Genomic DNA, 17,321 nt, shown 5'->3' with positions numbered 1-17,321 from the left:
GCAGGCACCATAGTCTCACTTTCTCTTTCTTGTATTATTTCAAGCTCTACATATTCCTCCTTACTGTTTAAACTTGTCTAAATTGTTTAAATTGATATGTTAATTAGGTCTGCTCAAATTTATCACAGAATAAACTGAAAAGTTCACAACATTACCCCAGAGTTCAAGAATGTCAAGAGTAAGAAAATAACTCTGAATTATTATTGATTTAGATTTATAATTTTATTAGTTTGACCCATAGTTTCTTCTGTCATTGTTCATTAATTTCTTTTTTATTTTTTGTTCCCTACAGTTTGAGAAATTTGTTACAATTGTAAGATCATATTTATCATGGGTTCTGCCATTAGTTTATAGCTATTGCTATCTGGCTTAAATTATTTTGGCCATTTTTAATCCAGAGGGAAACAATTTCTCCTCTGGTTTTCAAAAGGTTTTGGCAATTATCTTGTACCCTTCTCTCTGTATATTACAATATAGTTAACATAAGCAGAATCTAGTTCTTACCAACTACATAACATTCTATTAGCATGTGAGATTTTGGAGCTTTTCCCAACAGTATCTGAAAGCTTAATGTAACCTTTACAAGTAATACCACAATCCAATACATTTATATTTTAACAACATTCCTACTTATTTTCAGAAAAAGGTGACAAAGCATGATTCACTAATGTAAATGATATAATTTGTTTAAGACTGTTTTATTATTCACTGGTTTTGATTTCCATAACAGAGATGGTCTTTATACAATTTTATGATTTTTTAGAACATTGTTGATTTTCAGATTAGAGTGAAATTAGATTACATTTCTTAATATTGCCATATTGTGGTTCAACCCCCTAAAAAAAAAAAATCATATTTAAGTTACTAAAACTTACTGAATTACTAAAGCAAAATCATTAAGCAACACTAATAGCCCTTATGACTAGAAAGAAAAAGGCTCTCTCATAGTACTCTTGCTAACATTTCTTTCTTAATTATAATCTCAATCTCTATTCTGACAAACTAAAAGCTGGTTACATGTTAAAAGAATTATGTTGGGAAAACTTCTAAACACACATTTCTCAGACATCCCACCTTTTTTCCAGAAGAAATTTAAAACTTTTATTTTAAAAACTTCTTCCTACAGTAAAGGTTTCTGTTGAACATTCTTGGAGACAACATTTAATGGACTTTTTTGTCTGCATGTGACCAAAATTCAAAACTTACTCATGGTGTTACTCCAAGAATAGTGATTTATCTTATTACAACAGCATTCTATAAAACATTTTAACTTTCCATAGTAAAACAAAACCATTATTGCTATGAATGTATTTCATTCTAAGTCAATGCCTTCTGTAAGTGGGCACTAACATAAATGAACTGAATGTCTGGACATTATGGACACCTAAATTCTTCTAAATCTGAGGCACTTGCAACAATTCCTGGTAATGATTGTGTTAGGAACATTGCCAGAACAGCTTCTAGATCAAATACACTCTTCATTAGCAGTAGCTCTTGCCTCAGAGAGAGAGAAAAAGAAAATTATTATTTTTTTTCTGCTTAAATTGCTTGGAGACTTTTCTTCTTAAGCTTACATCAATATATGGTTTTACTTTTTCTCAAATAATCTTTCAGTATATAGAGCTGGGAAGGCAGAGGAATATGGATTCAACCTATATTTAGGAGAGATTTAAATCACAAAAACATTCTGAGGTAAGAAAGTTTGAGATCCCTGGGAAAAAATAATTGGTTCAATCCCTTAAGAAGTAAGCTCTTTCCGATCTCACTGCTCATGATCGGTGGCCATCCTTAGGCCAGAACTTTTTCTTCTGGTCTTAATCTGTTCTTGATTTTTATTCTCTGAAAGAAATAACTCCTACTTTTTTTGCCTTTGCCCTTATGCCCAAAGTAAGGAATTTTATAAATTACTCCAGTTACGTCAGTATGTTGACAATAAACTATTCTTATTAATGTAGTCGTGGCTGAAATATATTCACCTTGTCTGATGGATCTTCAGAGAGATTGCGAGATATATTTTCACCTCTTCTTAGGGAGGCTGTGCCCAAATAGACTGGTTATGCTCTTAATCATAAAGGTCACACTGAGTTTTATATTAAAATGGGACATTCACAAACTATATTTCTTAATTTGTGATAAGCATTTAAAATAGGTGAAAATTATGCTGATGGTGAACAACTCCAATTTGATTGTTCATGAATCACACTTATAGAACTGGTATTAAACATTTAAAATGTTTCTTTATGTGTCATTTTCCATTTTGCTCTTAATATGGCAATTTTGTTTCCTTCCCTCCACCCCCACCCCACCCCCCTTTGACAAAAAGGCAGAAGTGCTGCTAATTTCAGACCCTTTCACTATTTTGTGATTTTAAAATATTGGTAACATTACTGTACATCATATCATCACCTGTAAGATACTCATTGTGATCACTCTTTCCAGTAGTTGCAAAATTTAAAAATTATTCCATGTTGTGGTCCCTACTTACATCCATCCCACTGTGCTTTGCTGAACATTCTTTTGATTCTTTTTAGCATGACTTTACCTTGAATGGTGATTTGTCTTTTTTATCTTCGTGGGAATGTGTCACATTAAAATTTACAGAATCTATCTCATCCTACCATTGCAGCTCAAGGAACAAGGAACTTTTTATTTTTTTTTACTTTTGTGACTGTGATTTCCAGATCTCATCTCAATACTGTTTAGTGTGTCTTGCACTGTATTAGCATATGACTTTCCAAATCTCTTATTTTCATCAGGCAGAAAAATTCACCTCTTTTTTTCTTCTTTCATACAAAGAAACTTTGCTTTAATTACAATAATGAAATATTTTTCTATCATGTTTGTTTCAGGTCTCAACAACTGCTCCCTTGCTGGTCATCACAGTATTTATAACTCTATCTATAGGACATTTCTCATACTTATTTCAAAAATGCCTTGTTTGGTCTTTCTGATGTCAAGCACAGAAGTTCCTGAGTTGTATACACAACTGATGCATGCATTAAGCTTTGAACAAACGCAATGAGATTAACCCATTCACTGATATCAATCAGTAGGGCAGATCATAATCACAGAATATTCACAGACACAAAAATGAACAGGTAGGTCTCCTCTGTTCTCACCAACTCAGCTAGGTGGACCAGCAGTAGAATGAATGAACCTTGACACTCACTAGCTGAATTACCCCAGATATGAGATCTGTTTCTTTGAAAATCATTGTTGCCCATTCTTTTGATATTTTTTGTTGAAAATTATGATGCATTGTTTGCTATATTTACTAGTTTTATCTGAAATCCGTTACTTGATTACTTGAATTAGCTAGAAAAAAGAGAACATGACAACAGTTTCAGCATTTTTCTTCTAGATTCAGTCCAAGCATTGGTGGTGGTGTTTGGTTGGTTGGTTTTTTTCCTTTCCAAATACAACAGAAATAAAATGCAGCATTTATAACCTATTTCATTCAAAACATCAAGGCTCAACTCACATACATTCCGTGAATATTTTTATCATTAGCCTCTGTTTATTTTTGCCTGCCTTTAATCTGCCCAGCCTCCAGACTCAAAAGAACTATAAACTATACCAAATCAAATTAAAACCCACCAAACAACTAAATAAATTTTATCAAATTTATCAAAAAAATAGCTTTTGTCGCAATAAAGTGACCTTTTTTACTTAACATAGTTTACTTGAAAAAAAAATCAAAACAAAAGCTGATAATCATATCAGTGATTAATATTTTTTAGTGAAAATACGTATTAGACAAAGGTTTTAAAACAAATTATTTGAAATAGTCTACAGAGAAGTGGAAAGACTCAGTACCATTGCTAACTATATATGTTTAAGAATTTGTAAAATTTTGAAATGCAGCAAATGGAATTTTTTTAGTTGTCAAGATATCTCCTATAATAATTTAGAACAGAACTTCAGAAGTACTTCATAAAAATCTTCCCCTTTCTCTGTGTTTCTTGAAAAAAAAAAGTGTTTGAATAAAATAAAATTTTTTAATTATAGTTTTAGATGCAACTTTTTTGTGGTGGTCATTTGTTTTGTTTCCTAAAATTGCAATTAACTGGCACAATGATCATTAAAAAAACAAACAAGCAACAAAACCCAACCACAAAACACAAAGAAACAACACCAGAAATAAAGTCTTTTTTTTCAAGTAAGAATCTGTACACAGAAGTCTTTGAGATCATCTGGAAAAAACTTGCCTAATCAAATATATGTACTTATTGCTGTGAACTGCAACAGTGGACAGATAAAGAAAACTGTTTTGTGGAGGAAATAAACCTACTATAAAGGTAACAGCAACAAAATGGAGTGAAACAGGGGAGAAAGTCAGCTGGGAAATGAATGGTGTTCTCAAGCTTCAAGAACATGCTAGAAAAGATGGGAAACAAAATAAAAAACAGCTATTCAACTGTGGCAAACCAAGCTGAACGTTCCACTCAGTTCATTTGATAAAGGCCTGTTGCAGCCAAATAAACGGAAAGATCTATGTCTACACAACATAACGAGACTTGTCATCCTCCATTTATTACCTCTGTCACCTGATCTTTGAGAAGGGTCCAGATTAAGGCCCACTGAAATCTTTCCTTTTCTCCCAGGCTCATTACTCAGTCTCTCACTCTACACTCTGTATAAATCCTTAGTCTGGGGACCTGCACTCATTTTGCACTGTGTCAGAATAAACATTAGGCACGCAAATTTTCAACACGTTCAAACATGGGCAGGTGGGGGTGTTCTCTTCTCCCAGAAAACAAGAGGCAAGACAAGAGGTAACAGCCTGAATTTATGCCAGGGGATGTTTAGATTGGATGTTAGGGAAAATAAATAACTGAAAAAGTAGTGAAGCATCGGAACCGGCTGCCCAGAGGCGTGGTATAATTAGCATCCCTGGAGGTATTTAAAAAACACCCAGATGTGGTGCTTAGAGACACGGTTTAGTGATGGATTGGGCAGTCCTGGGTTAACATTTGGATTTGATGGTCTTAAAGGTCTTTTCCAACCTAAATGACTCTAGGATTCTGTCCCTTAAGTGCTGTCTTTCAAAGCAGAAACTGTTTAACCAACTCCATGGAATTACATTGGACATTAACTTATTTGACAGCATTTATAAGAGAAAGCCTTGACACTTAAAAAGTGAATATTTGTGGGCAGTCTACAATTAATTCCTAGGGTTTTCTTTTAAAGATGATTACTGCAAATTAAGTAATGTGTATTAATATTCATTTTCCATAACAACTGGAGAGTATTAGTTCTTGAAGTGGGATACAAGTAACTATGTAAAATACAAAACATTTATAAGATACTGTTAAGTATATTATCAGAGTGTTGAGAGAGAACTTCGTGGACATTTCTAAAGATATGACACCCCGAATTCCAAAGAAATGCAGTTATTCATGTATCATCCTTTTTTGTTAATTGAGAAATAAAAATAAATAATCTATTCTAACAGAATACATGTTATGAGTGGAATATTAAATTCTATTTAAATAAATAGGCACACTAGAAAGAATCATAACTGACCATATCTCCAGTCAATGATTTGCATTTTGCAAGATTTTGCCTATTATACCAAAGACTCTTTGATAATATAACTCCAGCTTTTTTATTAAATCTAATAATTAGTGAATCTTCTTTTAGTTACATGTACTGTGAATTGAATATTTCCACTTTTCAAGGTAGACAAAGTAATAAAGGAAACGATTCTAGGTAAAAATAATTTTATAAAAGAAAAATTTGAAGATTAAGTATTTCCTTCAATTTTTATTTTTGGAACTTTTGAGTACTATTCTATAAACTATAAAACTGAAATTAAAAATATATTTATAAAAAGGAAAAAAATTACACCATGAACAATTGGTAAAAGCATGTTTCAAATTTATAAGAATGCAGGAAAAAATTCAAAGCAAACTTCTATTGAAAACCAACCGAATTTTCCTTGGGAAAAAATCCTTCTATCTACACAGCTACATTTTCGAACTGTGCCTAATAGTGCTTGGATACCTTTGTATGCCTTGAGTATGAGGTACAGAAAATTAATAGTGTGACATATCTGAACAAGTAAGACTTTGGATCAATGAAAATATTTGTGAGCATTTAAATGCTACCTTTTCTTTTTTTTTTTTTTATGCTAGTCCTAATCTATACTAAACATCCAGCAAGAATCTGAGCTCTGAAAACATTAATTTATACAGCTTTGATATATCAATTGATAGTAACTGTATGACTGAGTCTTCAGGTTGTATATTTTTAAGTAAGTTTCAGGAGGTTAGTAATCACTATGTGTATTTATGTACTGTGCATACAGTTACATGTTTTCAAATCATATGCGGGGCATCTATAAATTTATTGATACATTTATAAACATGTGAGACCATATCAATTAGGGTCATTGTGTCTGTAATGTGGCTGGTGGAGATAGTGGCAACTTTATTCAGAGCAGCCCATATGGTGCTGTGCTTTGCATTTGTAGCTAGAAAAGTTTTGATAATACATCAGTGTTTTAGCTGTTGCTGAACAGTGCTTGCACAAGGTCATTCTCAATCTCTCCAACCCCAAGCCATCAGGGATTTGGCAAGAGGTTGGGACGTGACATACCTGAGACAGCTGACCCAAACTGACCCAAGTTATACAAAGACATACCATATAACATCATGCACAGCAATAGAAGCTCAGGGAAAGGAGGAAGGGGAAATGTTTGCAGTTATGTTGTTTGTCTTCCCAAGCAATTGCTAGATGTACTGAAGCCTTGCTTTCCTGGAAATAGGTAAACACCTGCTCTGCTGACGGGAGGTAATGAATTAATTCTTTTTGCTTTACTTGTGCACACAGCCTTTGCTCAGGCAAAATTTTGAAATCAACTTCATACATAAAATAAATGTCAAAGTAAAGAAATTGTATTTTACTGTATTATCACCTTGTGATGAATGTAGTATTCTCATCTAAATACTCAAAACCCACAAGAAACTCCTAATATTTCCATATGAGAACACATAAGAAATAGATACAATGTTTAACATCTGGAGTAGGCATGATGGGATTTTATGAGGTTACACTTCCAAATCTATGATTTTGGTCAGTCAAGCAGTTGGTGTTTACTCAGGTAAAAGACATTTTCTTATCTGTCTAATGAGGATTACAATGTACTTCATGAAGGATACAGGTTGTGGAAGTTCAAAGTAATTAGTAATATTTTACCATTTCAATTCTCTGAATAGGGGTTCCCATTAAATTAATTTAGCCCTATAGCCTCAATTAACCAGTGCATTTAAACACATGCTTTAAGTCTCACTAATGAATTATATTGGCTGTTAAAGTATTCTCACTGACTAGAATGTGACTAAGTATACATTTAAGTGTTTGGTAAACCAATATCTCTAGTATGTGATAATTGCTGTTCCCTCCTGGAAAATGTACTAGAAATACACATTGAAGTTTCAGTTGCTTTTGAAAATTTGTTAAGACAGAATTTGAATGAATGTATTCTAAAGTAACCACCAGTGATATTTTTTAGTCTTGCTATTTTACACTCTCCTTCCAGAAACAATTTCATACTTCAACTGGTAAATTCATAATTTCCCTGAGAACTATACACATACTATCCAAACCTGAAAGAAAAAGTAGTTATAAAACAGCATATCTGTCTAGAAGACATCTTCCTGTGTCTTTAATGTGGGAATTTTTTTTTTTTATGTTTATTGTTAAAAGATATATTCCACTGTGTTTGAAAGTACATAACATACTGGAATTGCTATAAATGAATTCTGGTAATTAGGCTTTATTTGTTACCAACTACCCATTTAGGCACATTCATTGTAAACAATTCCCTTTAAACATGTCCTCTTGCCATTTCCCTTCCTCCTACCTGTTCCACAGCTCCAAGTATTTATGTTATATTTGTCTGCTGATCTTTTCACTTAATTTCCATTCTTCTTTTTAGTCTTCTATGGTTCAAGACAAATCTGCTCAACCTCATGTGCCCCGATCCCTTTTTTGATGTCTTACAACATTTTTCTCACTAATTTTGCTCCAGCTGCTTCAGGACCAGTTATGGACACATTTACATATAGCTGCACAAATCTGTCCACTGAGTAATTTATTCTACCATCAGCCAAGGAAAATGGCTGATGTTGAAGAGAAACTGACTGCCACGCAGAAGAAAAATGCGTCTCTGACTCAAGGATTCTGACAGAGATCATGAGAGAGAGCTATCATAAGGTGAGTAGGTGGGGAGAGAGATATTAATGCTTGAGAGACTTGTAATTCTCTATATTGATTGGTTGGTTGGTTGTCTTTGTTTGTTTGTTGTTTTTTTTTTTCCTGGCCAAACTCCATCTGACTTCTGACCTATCTTGTATCTGTCCTTAGCCTGTATTTAGTATCTGACTGAGGGGGCCAGAGACTTAGAGGTCCCCAAATTATTCCGGTACTTCCATGTGTCACATGGTTTTTTATCACACTTCTTATCTACATAAACTTTTTCTCCCTGATCTAATTTCATGTTACTTTAGGTTTTAGCCTTCTTTAAAAATAAACAGTCCCAAACACAAAACTTCAGTGATACATTCTGTATTAAGATTCCAAACCATCACACAGCTTAATACATATTACCATAACAAATATTGTATTTTAACACATTCCCTTTGTGCTCAGAGCACTTAATCAGTTTTGGCTTCTTGGAATGTGTGTATCTGTCTGAGTTATAAGTTCGATGTTACTACCCTCAAAATAGAATTTGCTCATCCTATGAGTAACATCAGAAATAATATCATGGGGTTTAAGTGGTTATTTATATGGGTAATTACCAACAAGATGCAAAAGAGCAGAACAACAGAATGTGAAGTTTTTATATAAGCTATAATTTAGAAGACTGATTGGGAAGCACAGAAAAAATTAGTGTAAGGTTAAGTATTTTATGATGTCTTAATGGAGGTATCCACATGATGATGTAGATATGTGTGTTTGATTTTTAAACAAGACTCATTTGTTTTGTGATGCTTACTTATGTAACAAATATCATCAAGATCCTTAACACAAGGAAACTAATTAATACAGACTGCTGGATGAGCTTAGTAAAGTCTTTTAGAATGTTCATTTAATTTTGGGCTTTTCAAATTACAGCACAGTTCCATAGACAACAGTGTACATGTCATGCAGTAGATATCTTTTTGTTTGTTTTGCTTCTCATTGCAAATTCGTTGAGACTTTTTTTTTTCTTTTTCTTTTTTTCTTAATGGGAGAGGAGAGGAGGGAAAGGCAATGCTAGGCAAGGCAAGGCAAGGAAAGGAAAGAAAAAAGGAAAGGAAAAAGTCAAGGCAAGGAGAGGAAAGGCAAGGAAGGCAAGGCAAGGCAAGGCAAGGAAAGGAAAGGCAAGGAAAAGCAAGGAAAGGGAAAAGGAAAAAGGAAAAAGAACTTTCTGAAGAGTTTATAGCTGGACTGGACTGTATAATAAAAGTGTTCCACAAATGATAATAATACTAAAAATACACATAATGGCTTGATAACTGTTTTAAACAAAGTATAGTGAAAAGATAACTTTTGACAGTGGGGGCAAAATTATATGGAAGGTCACTCCCAGACAGCAAGATGGCTGCACTACTTTTCCAATTACCGAAAGGTATAATTTAACACCTCTTTAATCAGTCTCTTCTGGATTAAAGTCTCACAAAAACAAATTTTATTTGCAAATAAGCCTTTGGAACATTTGAGGATATTTCTAGTCCATGAAACAGATTCAATGCTACATGATAGAATCTACAAATACCTAAGAAAAACTATTCAGTTAACTGTCTGGGAGCTAATGCACTTAAAGACAACAAAAGATCGCCTTCAGTGAGAGTCTGACTATACTTGCAGTTTCCAGAAACAAACTTGATGTGAAAGATAGTGATTAATATAATAAATAGTCTACAAAGTAGTATTTTGGAGTGCTCTGTTTGGGAAGGTTACCACACCAAGTACCAGGGACCAAACACTTCACTAACACCTCACAAAAAAGTAAGGGAGATCCTTCTGTTGAGTTGCAAGGTTCAGAGTGTATCCCCTTGCTTTCTAAACTCTTAGTAGCGCTTAAGTGTGGCTAGATCCAATCCTCATCTCAGACTTAGTCAATGGTTTATGTCTAAAGGACATAAGGAATATTCAATTTAAAGTTTATCATAAGATGTTAGCAGCACTTAAATAATTTACTAATTTATCATTTACAAAGTGAATTATATAGGATTTATTTAAATTATAGAAGTGGCTTAACTATGGATTAAAAAATGGTAATACTTATTATGAAGTTACTAAATCAATTCACACACACAGAGACACAAAATAATATAGATATATATGTACAAAGCCACACCTGCAAAAAGTTCCCCTCAAGTTCAGTGAAATACATCGGATACCTTTGCATTTCTCAGTGGGTGAAGGGTTGAGCCTTAAGCAGGAAAATCAGCCCAGGCCCTGTTGTCAGCTTTTGGCAGCGGTCCCCCTTGTATTGCAGACTTGGGAGTTTGTGAGTTCCGAGAGGTGTCCCACTCAGGGAGATGCTGTTCACAGCCTGCTGTGGTCCAGGAGAGCTCAGAGGGCCTCACTTAGGGCTGCTGTTTATAGGTTCAGAGATGATTGAATTTGGTCATCAGTAATTTTTCTGTCCTGGTTGCAATCTGAGTCATTAATTAGTGGAATTTTTTTCAAAATTCCATTGTGGTGGTATCATAGCAGTTGGAGTCATAATAAAGTGTTCTCAGGATTGTTAGGGCTGTCATGTTCCAGATAAGAAATCCTCCAAGACTATCAGGTGTTATTCTGATACAGCCAGTGCAGTTTCCCATCTCAGCAATCCAAGAGTTGCTAGTACAGTCAAGGAGCTCTTAACTGCAGACTTTTAACTGTCCAAATCATGTCACAGAGGCTAAGGCGTAATGGGGATTTCTGAGATCGTGAAGTGGCCCAGGGCAGGGGGTGAGATGCACCACCACAGTTGGGTACTCCAGAACAGATTTATGGATTTCATTATAAAATGCCTCTTTCCTTTGATCATGAATGTGGTCACTTCATTCAGCATAGACAAGGAATATTGTTGGGAAAAAAAATAAATTTATATAAATATACATAATTTTTGGGGGTAGTATGTAGCTTCTTTTCTGATACCTGTTTCATACAGATTGTAGTTCCAGGTGGCAGAAATGTATTGGCATTTAGTAACAGAAGTATAACAAAAGGAAACAAAGAAACAAAGAAAAAAAAAACTCTACTCATCCAAAAATATCTGGCTGGGACCTCAAGAAACATTTGAGATGAGATTTTGATGCTTTTGGGACATAAAACCTTCCTCAATCCTCCAGCCCAAGCCAAACAGAAATACATTTCAAAAAGCATAGCCAACTGATCAGAAATTAATTTATTAACTTGTTTTCACTACTTATTAAGGTCATCACTAAGCACAACTGTTCACCTTTTTAAGGAACATTTTTGTGAATTTAGTTTTTGCAGTACTGATTAGTTAAATCTGGGGCAGATTAAAGTCTAATGAGAAGGAAGTATATTGTACAGAGACTTTTTATATGCTGGTTAGGAACTGCCAGAGTCATTTATATACTTTTTTATTAAAATGTGTTGTAAAGCATCTGGTGAGTGCCCTTCATAGTTTTATAGGGCCACAAAGACCTCCTAGCTTTTACCCTGAGTTATCTCATTTACAAAGCTGTTGGGTAATTCTTACGTAAAGGTAAAACTCTGCCCCCCACCTCCGCTCACCCCCCCACCCCTGCTATCTCCCTCTTGCCTTTTACTAGATGTTGAGATTGGAAGATTATTTTTATCAGGTATATATGGTGGGGTTTTTTTCCACAATGTTATAAGAAGACATAAGTTGTAATTTTGTTTCTGTATGACCCTTTTGCAGTTGTAGTTAAAAGCTGTGTTTCATTTTGAAAGTGTCTGGAAAAAACATGAACATAATAAAGAGGAACAATGGCAGAATTTAGAGATACATGCTTGAACAGTTTGAAAAATGGTAAAAATTAATCTAGCTGCTGTGTTTTAAATAGATTGAATAGAAGCAATGAAGATGTTAGGAAAACAGAGGAATATAATATAATAAGGGTAAAAATGTTAAAGATTTTGCTAAGAGGTTTTGGTGTCTATAGGAATAAAATCGACTTCACATTTCTGAACAGATAATAAACTTAAATGAGCTACAAGGATAGAATATGTATTTCCTTTATGTGCTAAGTTTCCAGTTTATTGTTGTTCATTGAATTGCAAAATCTCCACAGAACTGTAGGATGGTTCAGTTTGGAAGGGACCCCAGGACATCTTTAGTCAAATTCTTAAAGCACTGCTTAAACTGAATTCAAATCTGATAGCTCAGGCTTTTGTCTATCTGGGTGTTGAAAACTGCCCAGGAGGAAGACTCTACAACCCTGTTGGGTATCTTGTTTCAGTACTTAATTATCCCGTCAGTGAAACTTTTTCTTTTTTTTTTTACTTTTTTTTCTTCTGCTTATATCCAGTTGGAAACTCCCATTTCAATTTATGATGTGTCAATGATGTTCCTTGTGTTTCATGCTGTACAACTTCAGTAAAACGTCTGGCTGTGCCTTCTTGTGGCACCTTCCTCCTAGGTACTGGAATTTAGATATTAAGTCTCTCCCACAGAGTTTTCTCATCTCTACACTAATAATCCTAGTTCCCTCAGTCTCTCCTCGCACACATTGTGTGCTCCATCCTTTCTCCATCTTTGTGGCCCTGACCATATTTGTGGTCTTTCACTGAATTTGCTCAAGTTTATCAGCATCTTTTTGGTATTGAGCAGCCCAGAGCTGGTCACAATGTTCCAGAAATCATCTAATGAGTGTAGAACTGAAGGAAGTAATAACTTCCCTTAATCTGTTGCCTATGCTCCAGTCAGTCTTTAGACCATGTTGATGCAGAGCAGTGAGTCTGCTGTTCGTGTAGTACTTTGCATATGTTAACTTACAAGGTTCCTGTTGGACATTTCTGCACCGAGTCTAGGATCCTCTGAAAGGCCCTCTACTCTCCAGCATGTCAAATGCACCCTTATCCTGGCCCAGTCTGACACCATCTGCAAAAGTTGATGAGAGCATGTTGTCTCCTCCAGATCACTGATAAACAGGATAGGTTACAGGATGGACCCTTGCTACCCTGTATACAATAGAGCAACTGAACTTGTAACCAAATTTCATGTGGAACATGAAAAATTAAGCACTATTCTTTGAGCCTGATAAATCAGCAAGTTTCATTCCATTTGGTTGTCCATCTACTCCTTTCCCATCTAGTGTCATCTTGACTGTAATGTCAAAATTCAGGTACAAGGATGTTATTGGCAACTGCAATAAACGTTCTGCTGTAGACATCTGCTGCTGTACCCTCGGTAAATCCAAGCTGGCTGCTCCCAATAATTACTTTGATTTTACAGGCCCAGGTTAGCAAAAGGACTTGCACCATGTGTTTCCAAGGGACTGAAGTGAAGCAGACTGGATTGCAGTCCTCTGAATTCTTTCTTGCCCTTTTTTAAAGTAGCTTCAACATTTGCCACACATCTTTTAGTGCTGCTTATTACAGGCATGAATAAACTGCCAGGAGTTGCTATTCATATAATAAGTAAAGTTAACTTGGCATAGCAAGTTAATATTCCCAATTTCTTATTAGGCCGACCTATAGAGCTGGAAATAACAGAAAAGCCCCAGGTTTGTTTATTTTTATATTTATTTTATTTTATTTATTTTTATATTTATTTATTATATGAGCCCATCAGAAGATTTTACTTCTTCCTGTAAAAGTGACCCAGAAAGAGTCCCAAAATTTTTTATCATAAAAAACATCCTGTGTACCAGACATACCGCATTTTTATAAATTCAATGGTTTGCTTCAAAGATTACATATGTGAAATAAAGGTACGCAACTGAATTTAAGTTCATTCTAAAATATCTGTTCTTGTTTTATATTTTTGAAAATAATTTCAACTTGAAATGTTATTCCTACTAGATATGCAGAAAGTTGGCAGCACTGGAATACAAACTTGGTCTCATGAATAACAAGAAACTACAGAGAAGTTGGACTATATCCTCAAAACAATTTAAATTTTTTACATTTGTGAGTGATAAAGTTATTCCCATTATACAGCTATTCCAATTATACTACTATATATACCAGAAGGCTGCGCTGCCATTCAGCAAGACCTGGCCAGGCTAGAGAGTTGGATGGAAAGGAACCTAATGATGTTCAACAAAGGCAAGTGTAAAGTCCTATACCTGGGGAGGAACAACCCCTTGCAGCAGTACAGGCTGGGGGTTGACCTGCTGGAAAACAGTCCTGAGGAGAAGAACCAGGGAGTCCTGGTGAGAAGCAAGTTGCCCTTGCTTGCCAAGAAGGCCAGTGGTATCTCGGGGTATATTAGGAGAAGCGTGACCAGCAGCAGTTCAAGAGACACAGGAAACTACTGGAGAGGGTTCAGCGGAGGGCTACAAAGATGATGAGGTGACTAGAGCATCTCTTATGAGGAAAGGCTGAGAGAGCTGGGGATGTTTAGCCTGGAGAAGAGAAGACTGAGAGGGGATCTTATCAATGTCTACAAATATCTTAGGGGCTGGTGTCAAGAGGACAGGGCCAGGCTCTTTTCAGTGATGCCCAGTGACAGGACAAGGGGCAATGGGCACAAACTGCAACACAGGAAATTCCATCTGAATAGGAGGAAGAACTTTACTTTGAGGGTGACACAGCAGTGGAACAGGCTGCCCAGAGAGGTTGTGGAGCCTACTTTTCTGGAGATATCTAACCTTCTAATACCTAACCTGGAGATAACTAATCTTCTCCCAACCCACCTGGATGTGATTCTGTGCAACCTGTTCTAGGAGAACCTGCTTTAGCAGGGGGTTCAACTAGATGACCTCCAGAGGCCCCTTCCAAGCCTGACTGTTCTGTGATTCTGTGATCCTCTCTGAAACTGTGAATCTTATCCTCAACTATATCTGCCATTAGTAGAAGGCAACAATGAGTTTATTCTGGGAACATCAGCAAATAAAATAATTGGAATTTGCTTTACTATACTCACTTACTTATGTAAACAAGTAAAGCCTACTCATTTAACAAATAGTTTCACATATCTCAGACATCTCAGAGATCAACAAATTAGTTCTTCTCAAGGACAAGTATGTGAATTCTATCCACCTTAGTTTCATGTGATGTAATGGCAATTTAAATGACTCATAGCATTGTAAATTAACCAACCCACTGTGTGTACAACTCTAACCAGCCCTGTGATGCAAAGTTATTGTATCAGCCTGTCCTGGTTTCAGCTGGGATTAAACCAAGACTCAGGCATAGGTGTCCATGGAACTGGCAGCAAATGCAGATTTGTAAGGTGACAGGTCTGCTCCCAGGGAGCAGAGGCTGATACTGACCCTGTCAACCCATCCTTTCTGCCTATCCATGACTCTCTGGGTGCTGCCTCAGGGCTGGTGAGTGTGCATGCTCCTAGCCTGACAGCTGCTTTTTTTCTGCTCAGGCCAAGAAATGACTGTTTTATATTTTGAGGTTGTATGTATACTGCTTGCAGAGTTTCTGTACACCCAGTTAAAGATTTCTGAAGAAGCAGATGCAGAAGAGGATCAGTAACAGCACCTGGCTGCTATTAAGTAATCCTTGAGCACCTAAATTTATCTAATTGGTCAAATGAATTGATACTAAAAGGAGGACTTCATTCCAAAGAACAAGGAGAAAAGATCCACATATCATTATGATAACTGATAGAAAAACAAGTTAAGGACACAGACTCACTTAACATTTATCTAATGATGTTTCAGTACTGAATATAGTATGGAACTGTTCTTATTGCCTTATTTTTCTCTTTAGGTTTGCAATCAAGTACTTTCTGTCTTAAAAAAATTGTGATAACGTTCTTGGCCTACAATATCATGTATTAATTGAAGGAGCAGAAAATTTGAGGTTTATGCTTTATATGTGGATATATTCTGGCCATGCAATTACGCCGCAAGGGCTATTCAAATATGAGGCCTGTATGTGGCATCTCTAACCCTCAAAAATCGGTTTTACTTCAAAACTGTAACTACCTTTGAAAATGTTACATGTGTAAGAGTAATATCTCAAATAATACCTCAGGAAAACTCCTTCTGAACTGGTTTGTATTAAAAAAATACCCTCAAAAAAGTGTGTTTCCCATCAGTACTTTAAAATTCAGTTAAAACCAGATCTGTGGTCTGCGGTTATTCTCAAGCACTTCAGGTCCTCTGAACAACTGACCAGCTATCTCAGAAGAAAATTGGCAGATCCTCACTCTTTCTACATCTGAGCAGCCCAAGGCTGTGAATTCTGTTGTGACTTCCAGGAGCCTAATCTTTGGATTTCACACTGGTAGATTTACCATTAGAGAATTTACCAGTTTTCCAGAAGCCTATGAGAGAGGACAGAATCTATAATCAGTTTCTTAAATTCAGGCCTAGTTTCCCTCTCTCTGTAATATTCTCTTCTATTGCACAGTGCCTGATTCTAGCAGGCATATTCCTTCTTAACAAGGGACTAAGAAGCATAGAGGTAATTCAGAGGTTCTTTGTACAGTGATCAACTTTAGGTAAGCTAGTTCTATTATGCAATCAGAAGTAAAATTGACATTTGTCATATTACAGAAGACGTAGGATAGTATAGACAGCTTGCTCCAAGAACTGAAAACATTTTGCTTTGACTTCAAAAAGCAGTCAAACTGTTTTCGATGGTACTCATTTCCTATGTATTGTCACTTCAATAATACATGAAAATATTCACACTTTGAAATACTGAAATAAATGCAGCTACAAGCATTCTTACATGTCTGAAAAAGATTATAGTTTGCTGCCTGCATATACAATAGTTACAGGTTTTAGAATCTATATTAAAATGTTTACTGTCCATTTGGGTATATTTAACATATTTTCTGATTGTGTATGCATAGACAAAACAAAAATAGCTTTCTGTCATAACTGCCCTGAAAATATATTCAAGGCTTAAATACTGCTCCTTTCTGGAAGCTAATTTGCCAGCAGTATCCAAGGAAACTTTCATTCTGCCACAATTTTTTTCATATGAAGCCACTGTGATTACACTTGATTGCAACTCCCAAATGTTTTTAGAGATACTTTTTAATGTATAATTTTTGCCCTTTTAGGCTGTCAGGTAATGATTTTTTTCCATCTCTCTAGAGTTCTTCTGGGACATATTTCTACAGTAATACCATTCCACCTTTTCCGCAGACTTTGTAAATGATGAGTACACAAGCATGACACCAGGTTCGAAGTCAGACATCACAGTATTTG

Source organism: Falco cherrug, chromosome 6, assembly GCF_023634085.1.
Source record: "Falco cherrug isolate bFalChe1 chromosome 6, bFalChe1.pri, whole genome shotgun sequence".
Classification (NCBI taxonomy): domain Eukaryota; kingdom Metazoa; phylum Chordata; class Aves; order Falconiformes; family Falconidae; genus Falco; species Falco cherrug.
The sequence above is the reverse complement of the archived record's forward strand: the minus strand, read 5'-3'. Positions refer to the sequence as shown.